Here is a 24,273-nt window from a genome sequence, read left to right on the forward strand (position 1 = left end):
TTTACCACTATAGTGGAGATTAAAAAATAATAATAATAGGGCACCTGGGTGGCTCAGCTGGTTAAGCAACTGCCTTTGGCTCAGGTCATGATCCTGGAGTCCCAGGATCGAGTCCTGTGTCAGGGTCCCTGCTCAGCAGGGAGTCTGCTTCCCCCAGTGACCTCTCCTCTCATGCTCTCTCTCTTTCATTCTCTCTCTCTCTCTTTCATTCAAGTAAATAAATAAAATATTTAAAATAATAATAATAATAACCTCACTTTTGTACCTGGGGTCTCCCCATGTACCTCCCGCTTGGGGTTTCGGGGAGCTCAATCTTTCACTCCCTCATTGCTTCCAGCTTCTTTCTCCACCTATGGAGAGCAAAGTTATCAATTCTATTAATGGTAAAGCTGGAATGAAGAAATCAGTTTGGACGTGAGGCCAAACTGAACTTGTACCCCCAGCCAGAGAAAGGAACCAGACCCTGCCCGGTCTGCCTGCCATAGCCCCTTCATCTTTGAGGCCAGGAGCAGGAGAGCAAGAACCAGGAGATAAGGCCGTACAAGAGCAGAGACCCTGTTTGGCAAGCAAACAGAAAAAGGAGCCAAGAAAAGGACAGAGAGAACAATGAACATTTCCTCCATGGTAATCCCCAAGAGCATGAAAGTGTTTGTAGAAACCACAGAAGGGAAGGGAAAGGTTCTCTCCACTTGAGCAGTGGGGGCAACTCTCATTGCCCATGAACAAGATGGCTTCCACATCATAGTCCATGCCAGGTAGAGGATGGCTCTCCTCCAGGTGGCTCTTCATTTGCCACTAAAGCTCACAAGGAAATAGACAGGGGGCAGCCTGACCAACAGCCTTCACTATGCCTACCACTCTTGACTATTAATCAGGTAAGTTCTATTCACTAAATAGTATAGTTAGTACCCATAAAGAGATACTGAGATACTCCAATCCCCCTTGTTGACCAAGAGCCAGGACTCCAAGCACAGATGGCCTCCAGCTGACATGGTTTTTGGAGTCTTGAGTCAGCATAAAAGAGCTTCTTCGCCTGACTTCACACCATTTCCATGCAGCCTGCCTCCAGTGACTAATTAAAACAAGGGTATAAAATCCTGGCCTTTTCAGTCAGATGTGAAAGAGCTCTGATGTGCAACATTTGGTCCATGGTTTCCATGTGGCCTTCCCAGGCTTGCACTGCAGTTCACTTTTGGCTCATCTTGCCTTGTCTCCCTTTCTTTCACAGATGTTGATCATTAATAAATGTTTTGCATCCCGAACTGGATCAGCGTCTAGAAAACCCCACCGTCACCAATAGCTTAGGGCAAATCAAAAGATCAACTTAGTAGCAAACACGGCTATTCTCTTTCACTTCCCCAGAGAAGAAGGTTTCCAGACCAACTTTCCTAAAGAGGCTGCTCCCCTATGCTTGCAATCTTGTACCTCAACCTTCCCTGCCTTACTTCGATTTCCCATCCCCCATGGCCCACTCTCCCCGTCACAATTCTCAGTTCGGGGGCTCAGCTCACCTCCCTGACAAAAATCCATCTCATCCCTTAGGAGGCTATGGCCCTTCTGCTCTCATTCCATATGTGAAGTCTCAGGACTTCCACCAGAAGCTTGCTGAGACTCTCCTCTGTTAGTCACCACTGGTCTCTGAAGGTGCAGAACCAAAGGGCTTGAGTTCAAGTGTAAGCAAGGTGGATATGACTGCTTTCAACCAGTTTGGGATTTCCACTAGAGAGAACTGTGACTCCCATATATATGATAAAGGACTTATATCTGGATAGATAAAGAACTCTCACAATTCAACGTTTTTTTAAAGGGCAAAGGATCTGAACAGACATTTCTCAGAAAAAAAAAGTACAAATGGCCAATATGTACATGAAAATATGCTCAGTATCATTATCCATCAGAGAAAAACTAGAGAAAAAGGTTTTTCAAGTACACCATGATTGCACTAAGAATTACAGGAATCAAAATTTCACACCCATAATAATGTCTATAATCAAAAGGTCAGAGAATAACAGTGTTGACAAGGCAGTGAAGAAATTCATACACGGCTGGTAGAAATGTAAAATAGCACAGCCATTTCCTCAGACAGTTAAACAGAGTTATCATATGACCCAGCAATTCCACTCTTAGGTCTATACCCAAGAGAAGTAAAAACATACATCTACATACAACTTCACACATGACTGCCCATAGTAGCATTATTCATAACGAGATAGATGTCATCCAAATGGCTATCAAGTGGAGAATGGATAAACAATGAGGTATATTCATACACTGAAATACTAGTCAGCCATTAAAAGGCACAAAGTGGGGCGCCTGGGTGGCTCAGTGGGTTAAAGCCTCTGCCTTCGGCTCGGGTCATGATCCCAGGGTCCTGAGATCGAGCCCTACATCAGGCTCTCTGCTCAGCAGGGAGCCTGCTTCCCTTCCTCTCTCTCTGCCTTCCTCTCTGCCTACTTGTGATCTCTGTCTGTGAAATGAATAAATAAATAAAATCTTTAAAAAAAAAAAAGGCACAAAGTACGGATACTTGTTAAAACGCAGACGACTCTTGAAACCAGGAAGCTAAGTGAAAGAAACCAGTTATGCAGGGCCACACACTGCATGATACTATTTACATGAAATGGCCAGAATAAACAAATTTATAGAAAGAAAGTAAATTAGTGGTTTCCCAGGGTTGGAACAAGGGGAGAATGGGGGGTGGGTGGTGAGAGGGAAAGGGCGTTGGCTAAGGAGTTTCTTCTTGTGGTGATGAAAATTGTGGTGACAGTTGCACAACTCTGTGAATATATCAAAAACCACTGAATTGTACCCTTTAAGTCCGTGAATCATATGGTATGAGATTTATAGTTCAGTAGCGAATTTCTTCTGAAACTGAACAAAAGAAGTGAAAGAGGTTGTAAGTATAGATAAGTTCACGGGTTGGGGGTCAAAAAATTGAAATTCCTAACTGAAAACCTCAGGGATCTTGTTGAAATAGAAGGCAAAGCTACCTGCTAAGGAGTTTATCATATGTCCAAGGTAAAGAAGACAGAGGTGGTCCAGTTCTTTTGAAATCAAGTTTTAGTTTGTGTCATTGAGAGTGAGGGGCCAAGGCTGAGTAGAGAGATAGGTGTGGGGGCCCAGGGAGACCTGAGGCTTTACTCACTTTGAAAGTATTTGTTTGAATCAGAAATTGCTTTCCCTGCTAGCTCTAGTATGAGACGGCATTAAGGTGTTACTATAGCCTTCAAAATCTTAGAAATTGTCTCTACATTTGCCCTAGGAAAATCTTATTTTCTTTCTACTAAATTCAGAGATAGTTACAGGAGTCTGAATGGAGACCATACTCAAGTTAGCTTCCTTTTATGGAGGAAAAAAAGAAAAAGAAAAAGAGGTTTTTCAGGTATGCTATGATTGCACAAAAAAATTCAGAAAGTACTTAGGAGAATAAGCATCCTGATATTTAGAGGCAAAACAACACTTACTTAGAATAATAAATAAGATATAAACACCTTCATCTACTGATGCAGGAAAGTCACCTGAGATCCTCTTCCTTTATCGATCCAAGGTAAGGAAGGTTAGAGGATGATGTCTGGGAGCCCTAAAGACATTTCCTCCACCCTTTACCCCCAATCCAGAGCACCTTCTCAGGTCCCAGCTGATCATCAGATTCCTGGGACCAGCCAGGTTTCTTTCCACAGAGACCACCACTCTCTCTCACCTGTGGGGTCCCTACACTCTCCCCCATCTCAAAATAAGGCTTAAGGTTGACATAATGTCCACACTTCCCTTGTCCCCAAATCAGTACCACCCCTCCTTACTAACACAAACACAATGACAATAAGGGCTCAAGGTTTCAAGAGAAACCATAATAAAGGAATTTTTTAAAGGGAATTGAACGTTTACAAGTTGACTAGAATGGCTGGAGGAGCAGCCTCTAGGCTGAGCCTCCAGGTATATGTCCCAGAACCGCGGAGAACTGACCATCCAGGAAAGCTACTAGCTCCGCAACCATCAACATGGTGAGCCATCAGTACGCAGATACTGGAACCACCGATGTCATGAACCATATGGCTCACCACCATAGCTGCGAAGCAGGGAACAGAAAAGAAGGATCGAAGCTATTGCCACCACACAACAATTCTGCACACCCATGAAGCTAGTGGCTGTGCACCAGAGCACCACTGAGGAAAACTTCTGAGCTCCTGTCCACCAGCAGACAAAGAGCCAAACACCAGATGGGAGATGGCTTCTGTTTCGCTTCTGCTTTCTATATGTCAACCGAAATGAATATAATAAAATACATCCAGAAGAGTCCAACGAACGTAGTTTCCTGCTTTCCGACCTCTGTAGTACTGGAAGATACCAAAATGAGACAGAAATGGATGCTGAGTGCCAACCAGCCATGGACAACACACACATATGCGCACGTGCACCACACACGCACAATACCAGAAATATAAATGAAAAATATGGAAATTATAGTAGTTCCAACATTTCACATGAGATACAGAGTCCCAGCCTCCAGAGTCCCTGGTTATTGATCTCCTCTAAGGGCTTAAGGAGCCATCTGATGAACAGCCCTGTGCTTTTAATACTCTGAAGGTCCAGGATCACCAGTGCTCTCTGGTACCCTGTAATATAGAGCCTGACGCCATTTTTGATACTTGATGGCTGACCACATTCAAACCCTGCCACTCCCCCTTCCCCTTTTGCCCCTCCATCCAGGCAGCTGGTAAAACTCACATGCGCCCTTCTTTGGCCCTAGAAGGAAGTTCAGACCATGCAAATCATGACGTGTATGAGGGGAGGGACCCCTCACCTCTGTCTCACCTTCTAACCATGATAAACCCAAGTCAGTCACCCCTCTCTACTCTCTCAAATGCTCTTCAGATTTACTTGGGAGCTTGCCTTGGTCTCCCAAAAAAGTCATGTTATATGAACAATAAATCTTTCATACCCTGTTGGTCTGCATGTGGCATCATCAGTCTTGATATAAGAACTAACCTTTGTGTGGGAGGCCTGTCTTGCCCCCAGGGATGCCCACAAGATACCCTACTCCATCACCACACACCACAGCCCTCCTACACCATACAGTTCTGACCCCATCTTTGCTTCCCAGTGGTCCCTGGTTGCTCCTACAGACCATCAAGGCAGAATGATGTCTCTTTGTTCTAAATGGGGAATTGTCCTCTCTGCAGGACAAGACTGTGTGAGTCCCAATTAACCAGTCCCAACTAGCCAGTCCCAATTAACTCTGCCCAGGAATGTGTCTCCCAGAGCATTTCCTCCCAGGACCACATTATCTTTCTTCTCGCTGCCAAATCCAGATTAACACCTCTTGCCTGTGTAAAACTCTCTTAATGGATAATTTCATTCACAATCACTTGATACTGTCATCTGTGTCTGTTGCTCACTCTGCTACGTTCTGGGGGAGCCTGATGCCTCGTTTAGCACCTTCATCTCACCTCAAGACTCTTTTAAACTGGGAGCACGAGGGATGCCACCCTCCAAGTTCAGACACATTTAATTCCAACGATGTTTACATACAAACAACTAATACGAACACCCTGCCTTTTATGAGTTATCTTTCACTGCCAGGCCAGGGCAGACCTCTCCAGTCTTCTCCCATGGTTTCTTCTTAACACTCATTTTGCCTGGAATAAACTGCTTTTACATCTTCCTCTGGTTAACTCCTTCCCATCCTCCTAGACTCTGTTGAGAGCTCTCTCTTCTTTGCCAGCTAAGACAGCCCTTCCATTGTCCCCATTACAAAGTTAAAATAAATAAAAGATAATAGGAATGGCAAATTGGCAACTCACAGCCTGATTCTGGCTAGAAGCTATATTTTCTCTGGTCTGTGAAGGGTTTAAAAAAAACAACAATGCTTTTTTTCCAAAAGAACTTAAAGCAGGATCTCAAAGAGATGCACGCACACTCATGGTCACTGCAGCATTATTCACAACTGTCAAGAGGAGGAAGCAACGCAAATGTCCATCAACAGATGAAAGAATAAAGAAAACATGGTATACAATAGAATACGGTAGAAAATAAAACATAATTCATCCTTTAAAAAGTAGGAAATCCTGTCAGCTGGACAAACCTTGAAGACATTATGCTAATACTGAACCATATCTAAAGTGTCTGAATAAAACTTATTTGCTTCGCATATATGATTCCTCTAATATTTTGCTATTAATCTCTTTTCTAATTTTTAATTTGTATATTTTATATAATTTCATAAGAAATTGGTGAGAAGTTTTTGTCTTTATGCTGTTTTCTCCAATTTCAGAATCATGTTAATGACAATTTTCTCTCCATACTCTCAAAGACCTTGTAATTTTTAAAAAATTTCTTTTGCTCCCCGAATATTCGGAACAACTTACCTATAAAACCTTCTGAAGGGGCGCCTGGATGGCTCAGTGGGTTAAAGTCTCTGCCTTCGGCTCAGGTCATGATTCCAGGGTTCTGGGATCGAGCCCAGCATCGGGCTCTCTGCTCAGCGGGGAGCCTGCTTCCCTCTCTCTCTCTGCCTACCTCTCCGCCTACTTATGATCTCTGTCTGTCAAATAAATAAATAAAATATTTAAAAAAAAACCTTCTGAACATGGAGGTATATAGGGGATAATTCTTTAAATTTTTCCAATGGGTTTTCTAACACAGTCGTATTTTACACTTCTCTTTCAGTGAAACTTAGAACTTTTTGTTTCCAAATTTATCAACACAGAATTTTATCTACTATTTTCTCAGTTTAAATATTGTCTTTCATGAGGATGCAAGCAGCCAAATTAAGAATATGGAAAATTTAGAGGGACACAGAAACTTTGATTCTTTAACAAATAAACAGTGCATGGGGGGAAAGATCTGAATATGTTTTTGTAAGCTTGAGCAACAGAACAACAAAATGAATTGTGTGAACCTTGTTTAGATACTGATTAGAATAAAACAATTGTTAAAAAAACAAAACAAAAAAATCTTTGAGACCATCAGGGAAAGCTGAACACCAACTGGGTATTACAGGATATTAAGAAATTATGAATTTGCTCAATGTGACGATGTTGTGATTAAGGTAAACATTTTCAAAGCTTAATTTATTAAGGATATATACTGAAGTGTATACCAGTAAAATGCTATGTTGCATGAATTTTCCTGAAATACTCCAAGGGAAAAAAGAAGTGGGGAGTAGAGAAAGAAAGAGTCAGAAATAATGAGAATGACAATATGTTGGTAATTGTTTACATTGACTGAGAGGTACATGGGGGTTCACTGTACTCTTTAAAACATTTGACATGTCTAAAATTTTTCCCTCTGTATTTGTGGGCCATCTTTTTCATCATTCTGATATTTAGGTTTTCTCCATTTCTTCATCTTCTGGGGCTATTTTCATTTTATTGTGCTTTCAGAGAACAAGCTTTTAAATTTGTTTACAAATTACTGTGCCTTAAAAGGTAAGTAAGCTTTTATGCAAAGAATTAATTCAGTCTATGTTTAGGTTAATTTTACTCTTTGTACATCTTCTTGAGTTGGATAATTTATTTTCATTACTAAACAAAGTACTTCAGGCTATGATTTTTTTCCAAGAAGTACTGTGTTAGGGTATCTCGGAAGTTTTGACAGGTCGCATCTTTAGGAAGGAAGAGGGGATGTGCGTAAGGTAGACTGGGTCTCAATACTCATCCCACTGTGTGCTTCTTGATGTACCTTCCGACCTACAGAACCTGAGAGGCCAAAAGCTGCATTTCCCAGATTCCCTAGAAGATAGGGTTTTAAATGGGATTTCGATCTGGCCAACCAGAGGTACCCATGCAAGTTTGGGGAGGCAGAAGAAAGGCACATGCTGCTTCTGCTGTTGGGCATTGTTGAAAGTAAGTAATCTGTCTGCAGGCGAATTAGCAGGGGCCCCCCATCCCGTGCTAGTCACTACCTTTATAAATGTCACAGGGCAGCCATGGGCCATCATTTTACTGGTGCAGATCACAGGCTGCCTGGTTCTAGAGCCTGTAGCAGTAAGGACAGCTTCCTGTTTGTGGTGGCCTCCTCCTCAGGACAGTATGTTTCTGTAGCAATGCCTTTACCATGTGAAAGATACAGCAGCTGCTTTGGTGACACCATTCGCAGTGTGGTTTTTGAAGTCACTTCTGAAAGCTCCATAGCATCAGCCTTCAGCATGCTCTGAACATTTCTACAAGCCACATAACTCCCTGTATTACGTCCCTTCCTAAACTGGGTTGAGTGAATTCTGTCCTCAGTCACAGAACCTTGGCTAATATGATAAATGAAATTAGCAGTGTGGTTTTATACTACTTAAGGTATGAGATCAGTTGCATTCGGCAGACCCAAAGTAGCAGTGACTTTAAAAAATTAGAATTAGATTTCTCTCTAGTATAAATGTCTGATCTGGTATGGCTGTTTTGCTCTGCAAGTTTTAGGCCCAATGTTTTTCTTGCTGCCCTTGTCCACATGGTCCGAAACAGCTCGTCACTATGTGGGTCCAGCCAGAGAGAAGAGAAAGAAGGCGTGGGAACCTCCATTTAAAGGCATAATCCAAAAGATGCTCACATCTCACTGGTTAGAATTATATCACAGGACCACGCTTGGTTGCTAGGCCACACACAGTCTCTTTGACACTGGTCTCTGCCTCTTGATATCTTGAAATATCTTATTATGATTACAAAAAAAAAAAAAAAAAGCCTGGCCTAGAAAGGGGAAACACCCTTAATTATGCCTAAGATTTTATTTATTTATTTGACAGAGAGATCACAAGTAGTCAGGCAGGCAGAGAGAGAGAGAGAGAGAGGGAATCAGGCTCCTTGCTGAGCAGAGAGCCCAACACGGGACTCAATCCCAGAATCCTGAGATCATGACCTGAGCCAGAGGCAGCAGCTTAACCCACTGAGCCACCCAGGTGCCCGCTTATTATTTTCTAAATAGGTTGAAGTAGTAGTTTTCCTCTCTTCTCTCATCCAAGAGGTGTTCAGCACCTTGCGAGTGAAAGCGTGGGGATTGGGATTAGGATCAGGACCGTCACTTGGGAGCTTCTGAAACGCAGGATCTCAGGCCTGACCTCACACCTCCTGAATCAGAATCCACATCTTAATCAGAAGTATTGGTTCCAACATCAGACACCTACCTCCAGACCTAGAGGTGGCAGAGAAGCAACAGCATTCCTACCCTCTCTCCCAACTCAACCCACTCCTCTCTGGAAGACAGCTTCAGGGAAGCAATGTAGAGTCAATTTACTGGGAGTCCCACCTTGGGGTGAACACAGCAACAGAAGACAACAAAGTGTCACTGAATCCAGCAAGGGTCCAATTCCAGTCTTTTCCTGTGTTCAGTCCACCAGCCTTCTCTATGATTTGTATCAACGAGCACGACCTTCTTCTCTTCGACCCTTACTGTTCCCTCACCCCTTCTCTCATGCAGTCTTCTCTTTCCCATTTCTTTATTTTCAGGATTAGGATTCTGTTGCCCAGGGCCCAGGTTCACATGTTTTGATTGGCTGCCATATTATTTTGAGAAACTCTGAATTTGAATCCTGTTAAATAAGCATGTGCTCCTGAGGGCAGCACATTCCCTCAGAATCACCAATCCTCAGAATCTAGCACCCTGCCCCCACCATGATTCACTAATTTGCATTAATTACTTCCCTGATCCCATGAACATCTGAGTCCATAAATCAGACAGTGGTCCTTTTTCTTATGCCTGCTGGAATCCCTTTAGGGTTGACGAATACTGATAAAAGGATCAATATGTTGCTGCTGACCAACTCCTTTCAATTTATTTCCCTCATTTTTTTTAAGTTTGCATTTGGGAATTTTTTTTTTTAACTCTTTAACATTTTTATTTATTTGAGAGAGAGAGAGAGAGTGTGCAAGCATGAGTTGCAGGGAGAAGCAGAGGGGAAAGAGAGGGAGAAACAGACTCCCCACTGAGCAGGGAGCCCGATGCAGGGCTCCATCCCAGGACCCCGAGATCATGACCTGAGCTGAAGGCAGATGTCCAACCGACAGAGCCACCCCAGCATGCCTACTTTGTTAATTCTTATTTAATTGCAATATAGTTCACATACAGTGTTAGATTAGTTTCAGGTATACATTACAGTGATTCAACAACTCTACACTCACCCTGTGCTCATTGTGATACGTGCACTCTTATTTCCCTTATTTTTATTATGGAATTCCCTACATCAGTTATTTCCTTTCTTTCTCTGAAATTCTCGTCTCACATCATCTCTAGTTTAGTCTCTATCTTACCATGTCCTGGGAATGTCAATCTGATAAAGCCAGTATTACTGGATGTGAATTTTAAAATACTTTTTAACGAATCATTCCTGGCACCTTACTCAATTTTAGTCATCACTGACCTTATGAGACCCGCAACTAAATTATATCCTTCACCATACTTTCTCAGCAGATCATTCTTCACTCTTTTGGAAATCAGTTAATTTTTTTATATTCAAAATCCACATAAGAAGCACAGAATTACCATATGCTTCAGTAATCCCACTGCAAAGCTTATACCCAAGAGGAATGGAAACATTTGTCCACGCACAAACTCGTATACAAACGTGTAAAGCAGCCAAAAGGGGGAAACGACCCAAACGTCTCTCACAGATGAATGAACAAATAAAATGTGGCATTACCACGCAACAGAGGCTCATTCATGTAAAAAAAAAAAAAACGAATGAGGTACTCATATGTGCTACAGTGTGGAGGGCACTAGAAAACACTGTGGTAAGTGAAAGAAGGCAGCCACAAAGGGCCACATGTACTAGGATTCCACTTGTAGGAAATGTCCAAAATGGGCAAATCCATGGTGACAACGGGTATGTTAATGGTTGCCTAGGGCTGAGGTCCTGGAGTGGTTTGCAGGTAGAAGGTAACAGCCAAGGGGTCTGGGGTTTCTTTTTGAGGTGATAAAATATTTTAAAACTGATTGTGGTGAGGAGTGTATAACCCCATTCAGTATTTAATGACTATGTTAAAAAGCCATTGAATTGGGCGCCTGGGTGGCTCAGTGGGTTAAGCCGCTGCCTTCGGCTCAGGTCATGATCTCAGGGTCCTGGGATCAAGTCCCGCATCGGGCTCTCTGCTCAGCAGGGAGCCTGCTTCCTCCTCTCTCTCTCTCTCTGCCTGCCTCTCTGCCTACTTGTGATCTCTCTCTGTCAAATAAATAAATAAATAATCTTTTTTAAAAAAAAAAAAGCCATTGAATTATATACTTTAAGTGGGTGAAATACAGGGTATGTGAGTTAGATATCAATAAAGCTGTTTTTAAATCTGTATATACAAAACATCACAGATACAGTCAAATGATATTTAACAGGGGTGCCAACCTCGTTCACTGGGGGAAAGGATAGTCTTTTCAATAAATGTTGCTGGGGAAACTGAATAACCATATGCAAAAGAAAAAATTTGGACCCTTACCTTATACCACACACAAAAATTAACTCAGAACAGATCAAAGATCCGCAAGTATAAAACTCTTAGAAGAAAACATAGAAGAAAAAGTTTATTCCAGGGATATGGCAAGGATTTCTTAGATATGACACCAAAAGAACAGGCCACGAATGTGGAAACAAATTGCAATACATCAAAATTTAAAACTTCTGTACTTCAAAGACACAATCAATAGAGTGACAAGGCAAACTTCAGAAGAAAATACTTGTAAATCATAAATCTGATAAATATCAAGAATACATGAACAACTCCTACAATTCAAAACAAAAAACAACCCAATCAAAAAATGAGCAGAGGACCTGAATAAACATTTTTCTAAAGAAGACATACAAATGACCAACAAGTACATAAAGAGATGTTTAGCACCACTAATCATTAGGGAAATGCAAATCAAAACCACAATGAAACACCACCTCATACCCATTAGTAGAGCTGCTATCAGGGGAAAAAAAAAAAAAAAAGGCAGGAAGTAACAACTGTCGGTGAGATTGTAGAGAAAAGGGAACCCTTGCGCCCTGTCATCCACTGTGCAAAACCATGTTATAGTTCCTCCAAAAATTAAAAACAGATTTACCATATGACCCAGCAATAGTACATATGGGTATATATCCAAAAGAATCAAGAGTCTTGAAGAAATATTTACACACCCATGTTCATAGCAGTCTGATTCACAACCAATGAAGAAGAAACCCAAAGTGGCACGTACATATAGTGCAATACCATTCAGTCTTTAGAAGGAAGGAAATTCTGACACATGCCATAATACAAATGAACTCTGAGGATATCATGGTCTTAAACGAGCCAATCACAGAAGGAGAAACACTGTATTCCACTTGTATAAGCTATCTAGTGACATCAAATTCATAAAGATGAAAAGCAGAATGATAGTTGCCAGGGCTTGGAAGAAAGGTGAGATGGGAAGTTATCCAATGGGCAGAGTTTTAGTTTTGTAAGATAAAAAAGTTCTAGATATTGGCTGCACAACAATGTGACTATATTAAACCTACTGAATGATACGCTTACAAATGGGTAACAAAAAATCTCTCTCTCTAATAAAATCTTTTTAAAAAATCATTTATTATATGATCTCCCTGATATGAGGAAGTAGTGATGCAACATGGGGGCTTAAGTGGGTAGGAGAAGAATCAATGAAACAAGATGGGATTGGGAGGGAGACAAACCATAAGTGACTCTTAACCTTACAAAACAAACTGAGGGTTGCTGGGGGGAGGGGGGTTGGGAGAAGGGGGGGTGGGGTTATAGACATTGGGGAGGGTATGAGCTTTGGTGAGTGCTGATTCACAGACCTGTACCCCTGGGGATAAAAATACATGTTTATAAAATTAAAAAATTTTTTAAAAATCATTTATTTATTTGACAGAGAGAGAGCACAAGCAGGGGGAGCAGCAGGCAGAGGGAGAGGGCAAGGGAGATACAGGCTCCCTGCTGAGCGAGAAGCCCTACATGCGGCTCGATCCCAGGACTCTGGGATCACGACCTGAGCCGAAGGCAGATACTTAATGACTGAGCCACCCAGGCACCCCTAGCCATAGCTGTTTCCTAACCCACAGCTTCCAGTGATAGGTATACATCCAGTGACAGGTAAACACCCTCTGAATTAGCAGTTCCAGATGTGGGGCTCAGAAATGGGTCCTGTTAAAAGGACCTCAGAGATTTCTGATTGACAGGTACAGAGCTGGAAACCATTATCCCAACCTTTGTCTTTTCCCTGCTTGGCCTTCAGAACCACTCTACGCCATCGATTCCCACCCTCCTAACCCCCTGAAATTAGTCTTCCTTTATACAGGGGCAGATATAATAAAATATTCAGTTTAAATATGGAGTAATTTATTTTTACCCCATGGTCTTTCCACCACGGAAACTACATTATAGGGCTGAGGGACACTAAGAAAGACAGGTCATGGAGAACAAAAGAAAGATTTGGGCTCTTTGTTTCTAAAATAGGCTCTTGAATAGATTGGAAAGCCAAGGAATTCAATAGCAAGAGTATGTTCTTTGGGGGGGCCTATTCAGCTCTGAAAAGGAAGGGACTCCGTGCACAAGGTTTAGGCTGTAAGCATAAGGTGGGGAGATTCCTTGACTGAGGAAGATTCAGTGTTTCTGCTTCAAAGGAATTAAAGTTAGTCTAACATAAGGGATGGAAGAGATTTAATCACTGGGACCTTGTGCCCTACCTCTGCTCAGCACAGCCATAGGAGAGGACCCAAGAGAAAACCCATAGGTTTGAGTCATAGCCCAAGGACCCCCGTGGAGGCAGCTGTCCTCCCAGAGTCATCCTTGTCTTCAACCAGGAGCTGCAGTCAAGTGACAGAAATGGCACCAAGGGTTTCAGCTACTTTTCTAAGTCTCCCTTAGACCCAGAGGGACAAGACTTCCTGAGGTTTTCCATGCCTCCAGGAGGGCTACAAAAGTGGGAGAAAGAGGGGTGATGGAGGAGAAGGGACTCTGGGGCCACGAGGAGAGGATGCCATCAGAGGCAGTGGCCTGGATGACACAGGCTGGTATCCTCAGCCAGACCCCGGGTTTCTGCAGCACCACAGAGGCTGCAGACCAACAACCGTCAGACAGACAGCTCACATCTCAGCAGAAACTGGAGGACAGAGAAGCATCCAGGATCTGACACGCCTTCCCGCGGGTGCTTTCAGCTCCTCCCCTCACCTGCCCCGCTCCCAAGAAAAGGCAGAACTCAGGGAGTAGGGGGTGGGGGGATGTGGGGTTGGGGGGGGTTGGGGGGGATACGGTACTCTGAATTAACCGGGAACTCTCTGAAGTTACTGAATCTGACTGGAAATGCCTGGGTTACATCTCTGCTGTCAGCAGAAATGGGGGCTTGAGGTAAGATTAAATTTAGTCATGGGCGCCGGGGCGGGGGTCGTCACATGCTGGAGACTGGCAGATTGCAATCATTCTTAGTTGATACACAGGAACCTAAAAATAGTGCTGAATCATATATATTCAGTAATAATGGGATGCTTAATTGTACACTTTGTTGGACACTTTGGAAAGACTCGGTGGCAAATACGCTGACGGAGGCACTTTGAGCCAGTCTTGGTCCCAAAGGAAAATGAGTGCGGCTGGAAATTTATAGAAGCTTTCAAAAGGCTGTCCTAGCAACTGAGCGAGCAGTATGTTCAGGGATCCTGTGGTTTATTTTTATCTGAAGCCCAAATCTGTACAGAGATGTCATTAGTGCTGACTAATGATTTTCAAATGATAATTCTGGGCCCTGATTTATCAAATAGTGTGGCAGTTACTGTTAAATTTCTAAAAACTAAATTTTCAAGTAGGGATCTTCAAGCCAGTTTGGTAGATCTTACGTGGTCTAGGGCTGCCGTCTTCAGCCTTCCCTATCGGTAAGATAAATAAATAGCTAAATCACTCTGAGTAAGCAGCCTCAGCAATTGTAAGCACACAGCCCCAAACCCAGCCCTACAATGGCTGACTTCAGGGGGGCCTTTAGTAACACGGGCTAATCCTACCACATGTCACTGCTTTATTCACTTTTCCTATCCCAGGTGATTTTCACCCCTTCTTCACGCTCCTTAAACCTCTATTTCACCCCAAGCTCACTCAGCTGTTGACCTTGCTTTGTAATTCATTGAAAAAACACAGCGGTCTGGGGGCACCTGGGTGGTTCAGAAGCCTCTGCCTTCTGCTTGGGTCGTGGTCCCAGGGTCCTGGGATCCAGCCCCGTGTCAGGCTCTCTGCTCGGTGGCGAGTCTGCTTCCTCCAATCTCTCTCTCTACCTGCCTATGCCTGCTTGTGATCTCTATCTGTCAAATACATACATAAATAAAAATATTTAAAAAGAAAAAGAAAAGGTACACAGCGGTCTGAAGAAAACCTCCAGTTCTTCCATCCCCACATCTGCCAAGACACCCACTCCATGCCCCATATTCTGCTTTTCCTCCAGTTACTAGGAGTGAATTCTGTGCTGAGATGACCCAACTGGTCTCCTCTCACCTATTCCATGACCTGTCTCCAAGTGAGGGTCTTTTTTAAATTCTGCACCCACACTGTCTTGCTTCCCTCACCAAGTCCTGGCTTCACCAGCTGGTACAACCTTGAAAACGTATGCAGCATTGGCTAATTCCTACCGTCTCTACAGCTACTGACCTTGGCCTCATTTAAACCAGGACAACAGCTCCTGTAGCTAGCGAACTAGCTGGGCTTTCTACTTCACCACCCTCACGGTCTATTCTCAACAGGGTAGACCCAGTTCTTTCTCAGCGTAAGTCACACGAGGTCACTCTTCTCTCCAGGCCCTCCACGGACCTCCCCTCCACTCAAAGCAAAAGCCAAAGACCAGGAGTGGCCTCAAGGCCAACATGAAGACTTAATCTGTGGAGCGAGCTACTCTCCTGACTTCAGGTCCTACCACACAGCTCTCTGCACCACCGCATCCCCATCCCAGCCATGTCGGCCTCCCAGCTAGACCTAGAACACCCCAGTGCAAGGCCTTTGCCTTCGCTGCTTGCTCTGCCTACTCTGCTCTCCCCCACCCCCCATAACTTCATGGTGTGGTCCCTGTTTTTGACATCTCTGTACAAAATCATTCCATTATCAGAAAGGCTTTCCCTGACCTTTCTACTCAGAAGAATAATCCGATTTATCCTGAGAGACTGTCCTCCAGGATCATATCACCATCTGACAAACTTCATTCTCTCTTTCCTCCCATTTCCACCCAACTAGAATATAAGCTGTATGGCACCTCCTCTGCCATTTTGTCACTGATGTACACAGTAGGCCCTCGATAAATAGGTCTTAAATTTAGTATATCCATACTTACTTATAACTATTTTCATGCACACCTATCAATCTCTCTACATAGTATTAATATATATTTCTTCATTTGGGGATACAATTAAGTTCTAATATTTCCCCTTTTCTTCACCCCATCTCATTCTGTTAAGCTTCCTTAGCAAGACCACCATGTCCAGTCCATGCACCAGCCCTTGAGGGTCCCTTATCACGGTGACCCACTCTTCTGGAGGTCTGGGGTCATACTCTCCCTGCATGCTCAGTAGAAAAGTAGGATGAGAACTACTGGCTCAGAATTTACTGTTATTTTTACCATCACTTTTCAGAAGCGGTCTATTGGTTCTATCAAGGAAATACAGCTGTTCTCTTGAATTCCATTTTTAAACCACAAAAACATCTTGACTTCCCTCGCCCCATTCAGTGATGACGAATTTATTCAAATCTGAATTAAAAATTAGGAAAAAAATCATTTATATATAAACATATTCATACTGGTGTATAATACGTGTGTCAATAAAAATGTTGCTACTGATGTAAATGCATATACATGTTTAGCAACCTATCGACTCTGCACACATGCTTCCCTTAAAACACAAAGCTGTTGTTAATTAAAAATTAGCTGTATAAAGCTATCAAAATTAACACCAACCGTTCTTGGCCCAAATAAAGTATTTTTAAATGTAATCCATGGTGGGAGGGTGGCACCTGGGTGGCTTAGTCAGTTAAGCATCAGCTTGATTTCGGCCCAGGTCATGGTCTCAAGGTCCTGAGTTCAAGCCCCAGGTCGGGCTCCACACTGGGCAGAGAGTTTGCTTCTCCCTCTTCCTCTGCTCCTCTCCCACCTCTCTCTCTCTCTCTCAAATAAATAAAGCCTTTTAAGTGTAATCTTTTAAGTGTAAAATCTTTTAAGTGTAATCTGCGTTTTGCAAAATGCGAACCTTTCTTTGGAGGCTGGTGTTCACCCTAGGCTAAAGCAGTAACTCCCCCAAAAGTCAACCAAAGACACTTCTCCCACTGTCATGTGTAAATCGCCAGGGTCCCAGCTACCCCTTCCCCACCTCTGCTTTGTGACCAGGGGGCTTTCTTTCTCTCACCTTCTGGCTCCCTGCAGAACTCGCAGGAGCAAGGAGGACCGCAAGCAGGAGGAGCAAAGGCACTGTGCTCCACTCAGGGAGGGCATCCAGATGGCTGGGGGAGGGAGGATGGGGCTTGATCTCAGTTTTTCCAACAAAAAAGAGATGATGCTTATGCTTCTCCATGAATAGAATAGGATGTCCCCAGACGTGCAAAGTCAATGCCAACGGAGATTTCCACGTGGGTGGCAATAAACAGACCCACAGGGAGAGGGGAACTGCCCCTAATTTTTCTTCTGTTTAAGTTTTGAAGGGCACAGGCAACCTGACTTTGGTCTGTTTTCCTTTTCTTTCCCAATAAAAAGTAGCAGCAAAGGTTAAGCAGGGCCAGAACCCAGCTATGAGCTCTGGAGCGCTTACATCATCATAAAAGAGGAGACATAGGTCCTGGGCCCACAGACTTCCCTGGAACTGAAGACAGGTGGTCCTCCTGTTGGCTTTTACCCACCAATCTGCACCTCAAATGGACACCTCTGCTTCCTAAGTCCCTACACACAACTGTGCCCGCAACACGACCTCAAGAGGCAAACGCTTAGGAGCCAGGAAAGGGACGTGGAAACCGCTCTAACCGGCCCATTTTTAAAAAGCCAAAATGGGGGATCGAATCTGCAACACGCCCGTGGGGAAGACTCACCCCCCAACCCCTTCCACGGGCAGCAAGGACACTGCAGCTGCCTTCCTGGTGCTTCCACACTTACCTGGATGATTGCCCCTCCAATTCCCGTCTTCCGGCCTGCTCGCCAGGTGACCCTGGAGAAGGGACAGGAAGAGGAAAATCAATCCAGAGTCAAAACTCGCAGCTCACCAGCCTCTCTCCACCGGGAATGAGGCGGCTCCTGGCCGCAGGTGACAGCATTTCTCTCCACACCCTTCCCCGAGGGGCGGGGCGAACTCAAGGGTAACTTGCGTCAGGTGCGGGGCGGGGGACTATTTATATGGAGATCTGCAAACGTGACGAATCAGAGATCTGCAAACGTGACGAATCATTCTCATTCTCGGGAGGCTGGGGCGCGGAGGGGAGCGCCTGGTTAAACACTCAACCAGCATTTGGCTGTCTGCAACCCTGACGTCCGACCGCCGCGTTCAAACGTCTAGATGCAAAAGGGAATAGACTTAGGAAACTTAATGACACCATCAAGTTTAGTAACATTCACATTATATAGGGATCCCAGAAAGAGAAAAGAGAGGAAAGGGAGTACAAAATTTATTTGAAAAAATAATGGATGAAAACTTCCTGAATCTGCAGAAGAAAACAGAAATCTATGAGACACAGAGATCCCCCCAAAAAATCAACCCAAGAGATCTGCACTAAGGTACTTAGTAATTAAAATGACAAAAAATAGTTATAAAGAGTGAATTATAAAACCAGCAAGAGAAAAGAAAATGGTTATATACAAGGGAAACTCCATAAGGCTATTAGCAGATTTTTCAACAGAAACTTTGTAGATCAGAAGGAAGTGGCATGGTACAGTGAAAGTGTTGATGGGAAACCAAGAATACTATATCCAGCAAGGCTTTAATTCAGATTAAATAAACAAACTTACCTTACATATAAAGGAGCTAGAACTAGAAGAACAAACAAAACCCAAAACTAGAGAAGAAAGTAAATAATAAAGATTAGAGCAGAAATAAAATAGAAATTAAATAAGCAGTAGAACTGATCAATGAAACCAAGAACTAATTCTTTGAAAAGATAAACAAAATTGATAAACCTCTAAACAGAGTCATCAAAAGGAGAGAGAGGATTCAAATAAAATCATAAATGAAAGAAAAGACATAAAAACTGACACCACAGAGGGACGCCTGGGTGGCTCAGTTGGTTAAGCAGCTGCCTTCGGCTCAGGTCATGATCCCAGCATCCTGGAATCGAGTTCCACATTGGGCTCCTTGCTCAGCAGGGAGCCTGCTTCTCCCTCTGCCTCTGCCTGCCATTCTGTCTGCCTGTGCTTGCTCTCTCCCCTTCTCTCTCTCTGATAAATAAATAAAATCTTTAAAAAAAAAAAACTGACACCACAGAAATACAAAAGATTGTAGGAGAATATTATGAAAAATTAGATGCCAACAAATTAGACAACCTAAAATAAATGTACAAATTCCTAGAAACATATAAGCCACCAAAACTGAAACCGGTATAAATAGAAAATTTGAACAGACCAATTACCACCAATGAAACTGAATCAAAAAAAATCACAACAAGCAAGTCCAGGACCAGATGACTTCACAGGAAAATTCTTTCAAACGTTTAAAGAAGAGTTAATACCTATTCTTCTCAAATTACTCCAAAAAACTGAAAAAGAAGGAAAGCTTCCAAATTCATTCTACAAGGTTGTCATTACCCTGATCTCAAAACCAGATAAATACACCACTAAAAAAGAGAACTACTGGCCAATACCGCTGATGAAGGTTGATGCCAAAGTCCTCAACAAAGTATTAGCAAACCAAATCCAACAATACATTAAAAAAATCATTCACCACAATCAAGTGGAGTTTATTCCTGGGATGCAAGGATGGTTTAATATTCACAAATAAATTAATGTGATACATCATATCAATAAGAGAAAGGATTTTAAAAACCCATATGATCATTTCAGTGATGTAGAGAAAACATTTGACAAAGAAAACAGAATAAAAGGCATCCAAGTCAGTAAAGAAGTAAAAATTTCACTGTTTGCAGAAGACATGAAAATATATAGAAAACCCAAAAGACTCCAGCAAAAAACTAGTACAACTGATATGAATTCAGTAAGGTTGCAGGATACAAAATGAATGTACAGAAATCTGTTGCATTCCTATACACTAATAATGAAGCAGCAAAAAAAAGGAAGTAAGAAAACAATATCATTTTCAACTGCCAAAAATAATAAGATACCTAGGAATAAACTTAACCCAGGCCCACTCTAAAACTATAATACACTGATGAAAGAAACTGAAGATGACACAAACAAATCAAAAGATTTTCCATGTTCATGGACTGGAACATGAACAAATAGTGTTAAAATGTGCATTTTAGTGTTAAATAATGTTAAAATGTCCATACTTCCCAAATCAGTATCCACATTTAATGCAATCCTTATCAAAATACCAACAGTATTTTTCACAGAACTAGAACAAATAATGCCAAAATTTGTGTGGAACTACATCAGACCCTGAATGGCCAAAGCAATCTTGAAAAAGAAAAACAAAAATAGAGGTTTCTCATTCCAGATTTCAACCTCTACTATAAAGCTATAGAAATCAAAACAGTATGTAGTGGCATAATAGTAGACATGTAGATCAACAGAACAGAACAGAGAGCCCAAAAACAAATCCACAATTATATGGTCAATTAAAAGTGCCAGAGTACCATATACACTATGGAGTATTATGCCTCCATCAGAAAGGATGAATACCCAACTTTTGTAGCAACATGGACAGGACTGGAAGAGATTATGCTGAGTGAAATAAGTCAAGCAGAGAGAGTCAATTATCATATGGTTTCATTTATTTGTGGAGCATAACAAATAGCATGGAGGACAAGGGGTGTTAGAGAGGAGAAGGGAGTTGGGGTAAATTGGAAGGGGAGGTGAACCATGAGAGACTATGGACTCTGAAAAACAATCTGAGGGGTTTAAAGGGGCAGGGGGTGGGAGGTTGGGGTATCAGGTGGTGGGTATTATAGAGGGCACGGATTGCATGGAGCACTGGGTGTGGTGCAAAATTAATGAATACTGTTATGCTGAAAATAAAAAATAAATAAATAAATTATTTTTTTAAAAAGTGCCAGAGTATCCATTTTTATAAACATTAAAGAGTTTAAGAAGTCTATTATTTTCTCTTAGATTTTATATTGCTTTGTTTTTTATATTTCAATTTTTAAATTTATCTGAAATTTACTTTGGTATCAAGTGTGAGGAAGATGTTTAACTTTATTTTTATTGAAATAGTTACCCAGTGAAAGTAAGACGCACAAAGGTTATGTCACCAAAATACGTTGACCCATTATCTGGACTATCTATTTAATGTTATGGCTCCTTCTAGCTCTATACCTCAGTTCTCATTTTCAAAGCCCTAAAATATATTTTAATATCTGGTAGGCTTTATTTTCCCCTCATAACTCTTCTTAAAAACTCCTTGGCTAATCTTATATGCATATTCTTACAGGTAGGTTTTTAAAATAATTTTCTTCAAGTTACAAAAGACCCATTAGGATTCTTATGAGATTGCATTTTTATTACAATTTCCACTAAATTAAGCCATTGATACTACAAAAACTTCCCATCCAGGTTTTTTTTTTTCCTTTGATTAGGTCTTTCTTTATTTCCCTCAGCAAAATTCATAGTGTGTGTTGTTATTTAAGTCCTCCACAATCCTTATTAAATTTGTTCCTAAGTAGTCTATATATTTTTTATCTAGCTTATTTTTCATTATGCTGCTCAGTTGTTGTTAATAAAGATAAAAATTAGTTATTTAGTATTTATAATCTATCTGACCTCTACTGATACTTTTGTTAATTTGTATGCTCCTCCTTTCTGCTTTCTCAACAAACATATACACTGTAAATAATAATTTTATCTTTCTAATAATAGCATGTTATTTATTATATTTTTTTGCCTTATATCGACTCGAGCTTAAGAACAATTAAAATGCTTTCGTAAATGATATGTGGTTCAACCATAATATCCCCAAAAGTTTTCCTATACTGAAAAAAGCAAATTCAACTCTGAGCTAAATATTTAATGCATGACTATTTTTGCTGGTTTATGCTATTTCCAAGTTGTAGTACCTATAGTATTATATACTGATCATCACATTCCTGCACCCTCACTAGGTATGATCATTTTATACATGCGGTCTAAAACTTATAATGTAAATTTCATATTCAAAATAATCACAGACCTTATAATGGTTGTATCATTGTTTTCATGATAAATTATTAGTTGAACCTAAATGTATCCGATGCCAAAAGCTGGTTTATGAACATAAATCTAATATATAATGTTTCTATGGAAAAATACAGTCTGCTTTTTGACCATCCACTTTATTTTGGTTTCCAGGATCATATTCTAGCAAAAAGCAAGAGCTACACATATAAAGTTAGCTTTAGATATTAAAAGCCTTCTATAAACTGTTGGATCTCATGAGGGAATGCTGGGTATGTTGATATTGGAATCGTAAGCTAGGGACCAAGTTAGGATATCCTAAAAGCACGAGAGTCTCAATGATTTCAAGCCAATGAGGCCAAACACAATAATACAGCTAACAAAGAAAATCTCCCAGGCCCTCTAACGACGATTGCATACATTAAATATGAACTCAAGAGAGAATTTCCCAAACTGTTTGGATCGTGGTTAGATGGTTTCTGCAGATTGCTTGATCAAGGTCATACAGAGTAAATGGTGTGCAAATTGACATTTCCTGATCTCTTTTTTTGGGAGAGTCATTCCTCAACCCCAAATCGCAGAAAATATTTTAACAATTTAATTACCAAATTCTATTAAGGTGGCTTCAATTTAACTCCTTTGTTCTTTGCCTTAACTAAGTTAAGTGACCCATAGGATACCCCAAACCCAGCCTGAATCACTCCCCTCTCCTCTTACGCTCTGTTGTGACAGAAAGCAAGCAGCCCCTTGTGTAGGAGGTGGAGCTGAAAATTGGTTTGGAGGGCAATGTTCTAGTTTAGCTGGAGTTGGCAGTCCCTGCTCAGGGAGAGTGAGTTCTGGGATTGGTCCTGATGGACCTCCAAGCTGTGGGCTATATCATCTCTCTGAAACATTGACAGACATACAGTTCTTGGTTGCTCTCAGCCCTCCTGAGGCACAAAATGGCAAACAGGATTGAGATGCAGTTTTTATTTTCAAAGAAGTTAAAGAAAATGGCTGCCTATGGCTATGATGTAATAAGATGTGCCAAGAGAAGTCCCAAAATGCCCAAGATTGGCCAATCTCCATGTTGACCTGTTTTCAGTTGTTAGTCAATAACGTCCCCCAAATATAAGGGGTTTAATAAAAACTTTAACAATAAATTTTAATCAAAGAGACTATGGTCAAAGAGATCAAATTTCCTTATTTTATTTCTCTAGAAACCAAGACTGTGTTTCATTCTGTGAGCACAGCCAACTGCCCTGGGGAAGTGACTCCTTCATGGTAAATAGTCAACCTGCCAAGATCTGTGAAAAGTCTGATATTACACTCAACTTGCAAACTGACAAATTAGCTACTACATTTCATGGATACTGGAAGAAGGGACAAGACTTGTAGGTCAGAAACAAAGGACTCTACCAGTCAGCGCACAGAGGACAGCATGAACTTGGGGCTCATGTCAGTTCCCCTGCTCCCCAATCCCACAGAGCAGTCTAGGTGGATGCTGCACGTACAGATTTGCATTACAGCTGAGAATTCCAAGTTTAAAGAACCTCGATCTGTTATAATGAGCTGTAAGCAAATCTGTCTAATCTTTGCCTCCAAAGAGAAATTTTCTTTATCATACCAGTCAGTAAACAAATCTTGCCCTCTGCCCCATAGGGAGACAGTATCTTACTCTTCTAATGCTGTTCACTATACAAACATCCTTGTAAAGATAATCCACAAAATGCTGTACCAGCTAAAGCTAACACAATGTGATTTGTCAACTATACCTCAATTTTTTTAAAACAAAGAAATGAAAGAAGAAACATAAGTACAAATCCCATGGGGTGAAAAAAAAAAATCCAGAACAAAGGCAAACAGCACCTCCACATGCAAAATGTACAGAAATGTTAGAGACCTGTCTTAGTCAAGTCAGGCTGCTATAACAAAAATAGCATATATAACTGGTTGATGTAAACAATAAACATTTACTTCTTACAGTTCTGGAGGCTGGGAATTTTAAGATCAAGGTGTCTTCAGATTCAGTGTCTAGTGAAGGCCCACTTCCTGTGACCATCAGTTCACTGATGGTCAACT

The 24,273-nt window shown here is 41.6% G+C and overlaps 1 long non-coding RNA gene across 1 annotated transcript in view; it reads right to left on the minus strand.

Annotated features, from left to right (window-relative positions):
- Positions 1-4,293: 4,293 nt before the first annotated feature.
- The window catches only part of LOC116568605, a 100,752-nt gene continuing 80,772 nt past the window's right edge, over positions 4,294-24,273 (minus strand). The window contains exons 6-7 of the long non-coding RNA XR_004276698.1: positions 18,052-18,103; positions 4,294-4,334 (exon numbers count right to left, since the gene is read on the minus strand). This is a non-coding gene — a long non-coding RNA (uncharacterized LOC116568605). The remainder of the gene's footprint in view (positions 4,335-18,051; positions 18,104-24,273) is intronic.

This window comes from Mustela erminea, chromosome 11 (genome assembly GCF_009829155.1).
Source record: "Mustela erminea isolate mMusErm1 chromosome 11, mMusErm1.Pri, whole genome shotgun sequence".
Taxonomy (NCBI): domain Eukaryota; kingdom Metazoa; phylum Chordata; class Mammalia; order Carnivora; family Mustelidae; genus Mustela; species Mustela erminea.